General features: G+C 36.3%; 1 long non-coding RNA gene across 1 annotated transcript in view; it reads right to left on the bottom strand.

The window, feature by feature from the left end:
- Positions 1–320: 320 nt before the first annotated feature.
- Positions 321–8,552, bottom strand: part of LOC310716079 — a 243,664-nt gene continuing 235,432 nt past the window's right edge. The window contains exon 2 of the long non-coding RNA XR_014530484.1: positions 321–413. This is a non-coding gene — a long non-coding RNA (uncharacterized lncRNA). The remainder of the gene's footprint in view (positions 414–8,552) is intronic.

Raw genomic sequence — 8,552 nt, 5'->3', positions numbered from 1 at the left:
CTGCTGTAGACATTACATCATCCTTTAAGGAAGGCTGCTCATTGAGCTATAAAAATGGTTCTGTTGAAATGACACAAGCATCCATGTTGTGCACTATCATTTTCAGAATCACTCGTGCACATGAGTGTGTAACAGCTGCAAAGGTGATATGAGCAGGAAGGAAGAAAAGAGATTTATCTTTGAGCTCTCCTGTAAAACACACCACAGGACACCTTGTGTTTGGGGCAACAGATAAACACCTTTTAATGCTATGTTACACTCTAGAGAGAGTATATATATTTTATATATATCAGTGGTCCGCAACCTTTTTTGCACCACGGACCGGTTTAATGTCAGACAATATTTTCACGGACCGGCCTTTAAGGTGTGGCGGATAAATACAACAAAATAAAATGATACGACCGACATAAAAACTGGTATTTTCTAAATAGAATAATAAATATGAATCCACTATGTTGTTTTTTGTTCATTTGGGGGTTTCAATTTAGTGGTAATGTATTATGTTACCGGCCCAGAGCAGCCCCTTTAAGAAGGTAGCAGATGGAGGTAAGACATGTGACCGAGGCGTCATGACATGCATCAAGAGTAAATCATAGACAGATGTGGAGGAGAGAATCCGGTAATTTTCCAAAATAAAACATAATAAATAAGATAATAAATAAACGGAAATAATGTAAGTTATGTATTCTTTCTGTGCGGCCCAGTACCAATTGTCCCGGGGGTTGGGGGCCACTGATATACAGTACAGATCAAAAGTTTGGACACACCTTCTCATTCAAAGAGTTTTCTTTATTTTCATGACTATGAAAATTGTAGATTCACACTGAAGGCATCAAAACTATGAATGAACACATGTGGAATTATATATGGAATTATATACATAACAAAAAAGTGTGAAACAACTGAAAAATGTCATATTCTAGGTTCTTCAAAGTAGCCACCTTTTGCTTTGATTACTGCTTTGCACACTCTTGGCATTCTCTTGATGAGCTTCAAGAGGTAGTCACCTGAAATGGTCTTCCAACAGTCTTGAAGGAGTTCCCCGAGAGATGCTTGGCACTTGTTGGCCCTTTTGCCTTCACTCTGCGGTCCAGCTCACCCCAAACCATCTCGATTGGGTTCAGGTCCGGTGACTGTGGAGGCCAGGTCATCTGGCGCAGCACCCCATCACTCTCCTTCTTGGTCAAATAGCCCTTGATGCCTTCAGTGTGACTCTACAATTTTCATAGTCATGAAAATAAAGAAAACTCTTTGAATGAGAAGGTGTCCAAACTTTTGGTCTGTACTGTATATTATATTTATATATAGTGCAAGATGTGTGTAAAGCACAATATGTATCGAGAATATTGGATCAATTTACAATATGGAATCTGCACATTGTATGTACAATTGTACAAAAGTTATACACAGTATATATACAGTGTCCTGAAGGAGTAGTGTACAGTGTAGCAGGGTGATGGTTAATGGAATAAAGCTGGCCCTGAACCTGTAAAGGTTAAACAGTTTGTGACTGGGATGTAAGAAGTCCCAGATGATATTGTGTACTCTGCACAGTAACCTGCTGTGGTGAAGGTGCTCAATGGCAGGTGGTTTGGTGCCAGGGATGCATTCACCGGTTTAGATCACCCTTTGCAGTGGAGCCTCACCATACCATATTCACATATTCACAATGTGTAAAAACAATCTTAAAATGTAGTAAAATGTAAAAAGTAGTACCCTTTACTACCCCTTAATGGCCATTGATTTGTTGCCTCAGGCCAACAATGTGCTTTAAAGGTACTAAAATTATCAATCATAAAATTTGTATCCTCTACTCCCCTGCTAGGTACCGGTTTGTTGTGTGTGTTTTAAGGGTACTATAAAATGGCAAGGTTTTTTTATAGTACAACTACAAAAACTTTTTTGAGATAAAAAATTTTCTCTTCATAACTAATTAGATTCATTGTGTCTGTTGCACTCACAAAACAGTAATGAGGCTTTCATTAATTTACAAATATTTAGTGCATGATAAAGTCGTATTAAAGGCTTATTGTCTTAAAGGTTTTACAGTGTAGGAATAGAGAAATCATTTGTATCCTGTGTGTGACTTTTCTTTGTATTGTGTTTCGATACCTTCCTTGTCTGTGCTTATGTAACGAATGAAATGAATTTTGCATTTCTTTTGTGAAGACTTTTCGAGCAAATGAACGGTCATTACCCTTAGGACTTTTATTATTTCTCAGAATTCATTTGATGATTCAATTTTTTTTTCCCGATTGTTTTCCTTCCCGCACCATTTTGATTGTGTTGATAGAAATCTCAAACATTTTTCTGAATATATATATATTTTTTTCATTTATTGAAAAAAATGCAAGCGCAGCACTCCATTCTCAAGGCTGTCTCTCCAAACAGGGTGCATGCTGTAACTCCCACATTAAAAAAAAAAGCTTGAAGAAAGCTTATTTTTCAACCCGCTGTTTCAGTGGGAGGTCATTTACCTCACAAGCTCTGTTGCATATTACATCCAATCATCAGCTCCTGCCCTTATCTCCCAGGGACGGGCCGCAGCGTGCATCTATTTTCATTTATTCGCAAGATTTATTGGCGCTCGAGTGTTAATCGTTCGCATATGGCTTAGTGAGGTCGTGCGAGTCTCTTGGTAATGGAGAGCTGTGATCACATTGATGGCCTGTGAGGCCTGATGGATTACATCTTCTACATCCTTACAGCAGCGCAAATCGGGAGACAGTGAAATGTGTATTGACTGAGTTCTTGCTTAGCTGTAGGTTCGCCACCCCATTTTATCGGCTTCCATTGCTGGATGGTGTGTTTTTGTTGCAAAATATCATGGGTGTTTTATTGGGGTCTTCACGTTTTTTATACATCATTACATGAGAGCTGCAAAAAATAAAAATAATAAAATAAATAAAAAAAACCAGCTATTTTTTTCTATAGCTGATTAAATTCTCTGCAATGCTCACAAAAAACACCACTAAATTAGAATAGACAACAAAAAAGCAAGTAATTCAGTTATTTTAACTTTTATTATCTTTTTTAACAATGGTTCTCAAAGTGGGGCCCCTGGGACCCTTAAAGGCCTGTAAAGCTCAGCCGGGATTTATAAATTTTTTTATTTGTTTGAATAATAGAAATTTCCACCCACCATTTTCAAAGCCAAGAAAGCTTATGAATAAGAAGTCTAATGCTGCTGGAGCATTTTCAGATACAATGAATCCAATAAAATAAGCAGAATTTAACTGTACACACAAATCTAATAATGATAAAGATAGATCTTGTAGATTCCGATGTGGCCCATCCAATAAATTTTACACGTAAATGGGTCGCAGGCTGCAGAAAGTTTTTAGCTAGCGATTTTTACCAATCAAATCACATGATTTAACTCGAAGTAGTTAAAGCACCAACACTGAAAGCTATTTTTATGATTGGGAGAGAGACAGAATGAAAAACAAACTCTTTTGAAAAATCGATTTCAGCTTCGAAATAATTTCTTTTTGCTGCGCAGGCAATTACTGTCCACTCAGTTGCTTTACTCACGATTCCTCAAAGCAAATTGGTGCTTTTACTGAGTTATAAGGTAATGTGCATGCCAGTCGATGTTTTTGCATCTGACCAAAAAAATGGGTACCTTTGTGCCTGTTCATTTTACCGGCAATTACGGAGTATTGTTTATGTAAAGCCAAGTAGACAGCTTTAACTGTAAGAAGTTGGACAGGAGACAGAAAATAGCCTCTTTTGTACTTAAAAGGTTAAAAAAAAAAACAGCAATTTCTTTTTCTTAGCAAAGCTGGGTTTTAATGAGACACCAGGTTATCACTTTTATACAAGCAGTGATTTTAAAGTGGTAACTAAAGGATTGGAAATTACACTTAGATACAGTATGTTCATGCTAATGTTGCTGAATTCTGAAATAATTAGTTTCCAAGACATTTCCAAGACAATGCACTTAAGTGTGTTTGTGTGTTTTTTGTGTATATACATACACCAACTAGGGATAACATTATGACCAGTGAAGTGAATAACACTGAGTATCTCTTTATCATGGCGCCTGTTAGTGGGTGGCCATGTGTGTTAAAAGCAGGAAAAATGGGTGAGCGTAAGGATTTGAGGGAGTTTGACGAGGGCCAAGTTGTGACGTCTAGACGACTGGGTCAGAACATTTTCAAAAATACAGCTCTTGTAGGATGTTCCTGGTCTGCAGTGGTCAGTAACTGGTGACCAAAACTCATTGATGCACGTGGGGAGCGAAGGCTGGTTCGTGTGGTCCGTTTCAACAGATGAGCTCCTGTAGCTCAAACTGCTGAGGAAGTTTATGCTGTTAATGATTGACAGGTCAGAACTGTTTTTGCAGCAAAAGAGAGACCAACACAATATTAGGCAGGTGGTCATAATGTTGTGCATTTTTTGGTGTATATAGACACCTGAGTTTACCAGCCCCAATCTGCTGGAGGCACAATTTTGTAGGATATCACTGGACGTGGTAGCAATTTACCTTCACTCAAACTTCACCCAAAACTACTCTAGCATTAACAAAGCCAGTGGTAGTAAATATTCTTAGTTTTTCTATAGAAAATATTTGTGGAATTATTTTATTTTATTATTTTTAATTTCACTACTCAATAATCTTACATTGTTATTTTAAGTGTATAATAACTGGATAAAAAATAATGCATTCTCTTCAAAAAAACAAAAACAAACTGTCATCTTTGGCAAATTGCTCTATAAATCATATAATAACTCAATAATAATAAATCGCTTCAGAAAGTGTTTTTTTTTTTTTAAATGTTCAACATCAAGGTACTAACAGTAACTTCATTTAGCATCAACCATCCAGTTTATTATTACAATCATTTTCCTGTGACAACATTCTACGTCCTCATTAATGTGGAAGTTTAGGACATTGTTTTCACCTTAGCTTGTTAGGGAAATGTTTGACAGGATCAGGTCCATTTCCATAGCGTACCTTATTAAAACATTTTAATGAGCTCTCATTTTCCCGCCAATAACAACTAGCTAAAAGGTTAGGGCTTTTACATGTCCTTCGGTGGAAGCTGTATGTTATGCTAATCATGCTACGCACACTGGGTGGCAATAACACATTGAGAGAAATGATGCAATTCGTATCGTTTCCTTCTTAGCGAGCTACTGTAGCTTGAGATCCTTCAGCTAGTAGTGAAACAATCTGATGTCGATTAAAACCAAACTCTGCAAGAGAGAGAGAAAGAGAGAGAAAGAGAGAGAGTCACTCAGGCATGAAAAGGCATACAGTACAATGGCTGCGTTACTCTTGACATTTCGAGGCTATTGTTTTTCACAGCTCATAAGGCTGCAGTCACTGACTTTTCACACCTGTAGACATTAACAAATGTGCAACTGTTTTTAGTGTTTTTTGTACTTTTGTAGATCACAATCCTGGCATTATTAGATCTTTTATGGTAAAATATACAGTGTGTTTTGCCTGGATATGAAGTACAGTCACATCTATTCACTATACTGTATAAGATACACTACAGTATTTCCAAATCATTATTAGACTTTTAAGCTTGTAATAGTCCCAATTAAAAAAATTTCCTATGGTAAGTAAGAAATAAAACAGCAATTTGAAAATAATATTGGGGTTGTGTATTGTCTATTAACAGCACATCCCAAAATCTAATACCATATCAGAATGTTAATGATAGTTTTCAGGGTAGGATGTATTCCCCTTGTGTTATTGGTTTACATGGGTTGGAGTAGAAGATCTTGAGTGACCTGCTATAGAGCCCTAGCATCAACACTGTACACCTTTGAGATGAGATGGAAAGCTGACTGCACCCCAGGCCCTCTCACCTCATCTACATCAGTACTTGACTTTATTAACACCCTTGTGGCTGAATGCGCACAAATCACCTCCACTACACTCCAAAAACTAGTGGAACACCATCCCAAAGAGGAAGAGCTCATTGTAACAATAAATGTGGAATGAGATGTTCAAAAAGTACATACAGTAGCAATCTTATGGTCTGGTGTCCACAAACATTTGTCCATACATTATGAGTCTGTTCCTGTTATCACTTATGATACAGCAGCACTACCTCGTTTCTTTATCTTTATACTGTATGTTATCAAGAAATCGTAAAACACAAAGCCCTCCTAAGAAGGTTATTCTAGGTGAGGAAAACCTACTGAATGTTATCAAGAACTGGGACTGGAGAATAAACACACCAAACAAACAACTATTTATAGAAGACTTGAGAATTATAAATTGCTTTCTTTTTTTAAACAACAGCATGTTATTTAATTATTTATTATTAAGCTAGGACGATAAATAATTATTGTTGATTCAAGAATTCAATAGCAATGAGATATAATATAATATAATATAATATAATATAATATAATATAATATAATATAATATAATATAATATAATAGTTTATTTGGCAGCATTTATCCAAGTGAAAGAGAATATACAGTAATTAAATCAAAATGGACAGTAAACAAATAATAAGATCTGATTACAGCACCATTTTCTTCTATTCCTTTCTATTTTTTGACTAAAGAATAGCACGAAGGCACCTGGTTGTTTGTAGAGCTGACTGTGTTTGTAGGAGGACAGCATGTCAAGAAAATCTGGCACACTGCTCCATGATTGTTTATTTTCTCCCCAGTATTATAGTGTCTGTGCATTGAGGGATGTCCTGTCTGCAGGATATAGGCACTCGAATCATGTGTGTGTGTGTGTGTGTGTGTGTGTTTGTGTGTGTGGCTACATGTGAATGAAAAGGCCTGGTGCCTGGAGTACTTTAGTTAATGTCTAATGGAACGGACTAAATGGAAGAGTGAAGAGTAATTCTTAAGTGTTTAGGCTCAGAGTCGATGCTCACTGTTTACTCCCACCTTTTTTTTCCAGGCTTCTTGTAACACTTCATCCCTGTAGAAGTCACTCTATCCTCCATTATATCACCACAAACACACATGTAATATAGGTTGGCTTGTAATTATGTGGGAATGTGAGATTTAATTAACAAACCATTTATGTTAATGGATTTTTGATTATGGGTAATTATTCTTTTCAGGGATGTTTACCCTGAAAACGATTTGTCAAAAGCGCAAAAGTCTGATGGGCCGTTATTTGTATAGGGAGTTAAAAATATTGTGGCGTCAACTGTTTATGAAATGCTTGTGGATTTTTTTCAACAATGCAGAATCAAATGCAGGACCCGATCTAGCCTTATGAAACTTTCCGCAAGACTCGTGTGAGTTTGTATAAAAACCTAGCAAGGGTAAATTCAGACGTATACCTGAAAATGATACATGAGTAAAAGTAAAGATATCTTACTTTTAAAAATCAACAATTTCAATATGACTTGATGATTTGAACAGTACTTGAGTATTTGACTCATATTGAACGTGGGCTCAGAGGTGCACTAGACCTCAACACCAAGACACACGTTAGTAAAAAGCCACAAACAGTTGATTTGTGAGGTTTTATTTCCTAAAATTCGAATCAAATTGTACACCCCTAGACTGCAATAACCATCAACACAACAGCCTCTTCAACATGCCAGAATGAAGCAACGATCAAACAAGTCGGACAAAAAAAGCAAAAGTAGAAAAACGATCTTTTGAAATGGTATCTTCAGGTATCAAATAAAAGTACAGTATCACGTCACGAAGTAGAAAAATCATTAGTGTTTGATGAAGATATAGAATTAAAACAAATATTCAAAACTGACTGTGATTTGATGCAAGTCTCAGAGCAGGGCAATATTTCTATTCAACAGAAGCTGGTTGAAAAATTTTTAATGTTTATTGTCAATTAAAACATAGTGGAGTAAAAAAATACATATACGGAATCATAACGTTAGTTGAGTAGAGATTAAAAGTTGCTTAAATCTTTGATACTCAATAAAACTAAAAATTAGCAAAAAATGTGTTAAGTACAGTAACAAAGTACATTTACTTAAATATCACTGGTTAACTTTAGAGTAAAGCTTGAGGTTAGCATTTGTACTTTGATCTTTTTCAATAATATCACATGAAAGACAACTCAGTTCCTTGTAAGAGCAAAATTGCTGTTTCATTTCATTAGATTTCATTATTGGGATCTTTAAGACATATCAGAAGTTATACAGATCAAAGAAATAAGCAACGGATTGATATAAAAATATAATAATGATAAAAAGAAGATTAATACCACAGCACTGTAATGTCATGCAGGATCTCAGCTCACGATAACCCCACAACAAGAATCTAGGACTGTGTTTAGGTGAAAAGCGTGACCTTTGTGCGCAGGCTTTTGTGGGCACTAGTCATCTCTTTGATGAGTGTCGGTGTCGATGTTTTTAAGCTCAAAGCTATAATCTCACGCTGTTTAGAGCACGCTCGGCCTCCTGTGACGATTTCTCAGATGGATGAGGTCAGAGTAGGCCAGCCTGGGAAGGACAAAACCGCATGACCATCGGTCACATGTCAAACGCTTTAATGGAGTTGTGTTTCAGAGGTGGACAACTTTTACTCTCAAGCTATTTGTTCATTTCAACCCTATTATATGGGTTTGGTTTTTTTTACTGT

Source organism: Silurus aristotelis (assembly GCF_946808225.1).
Source record: "Silurus aristotelis genome assembly, chromosome: 20".
In the NCBI taxonomy this organism is placed as follows: Eukaryota; Metazoa; Chordata; class Actinopteri; order Siluriformes; family Siluridae; genus Silurus; species Silurus aristotelis.
The sequence above is the reverse complement of the archived record's forward strand: the minus strand, read 5'-3'. Positions and strand labels throughout refer to the sequence as shown.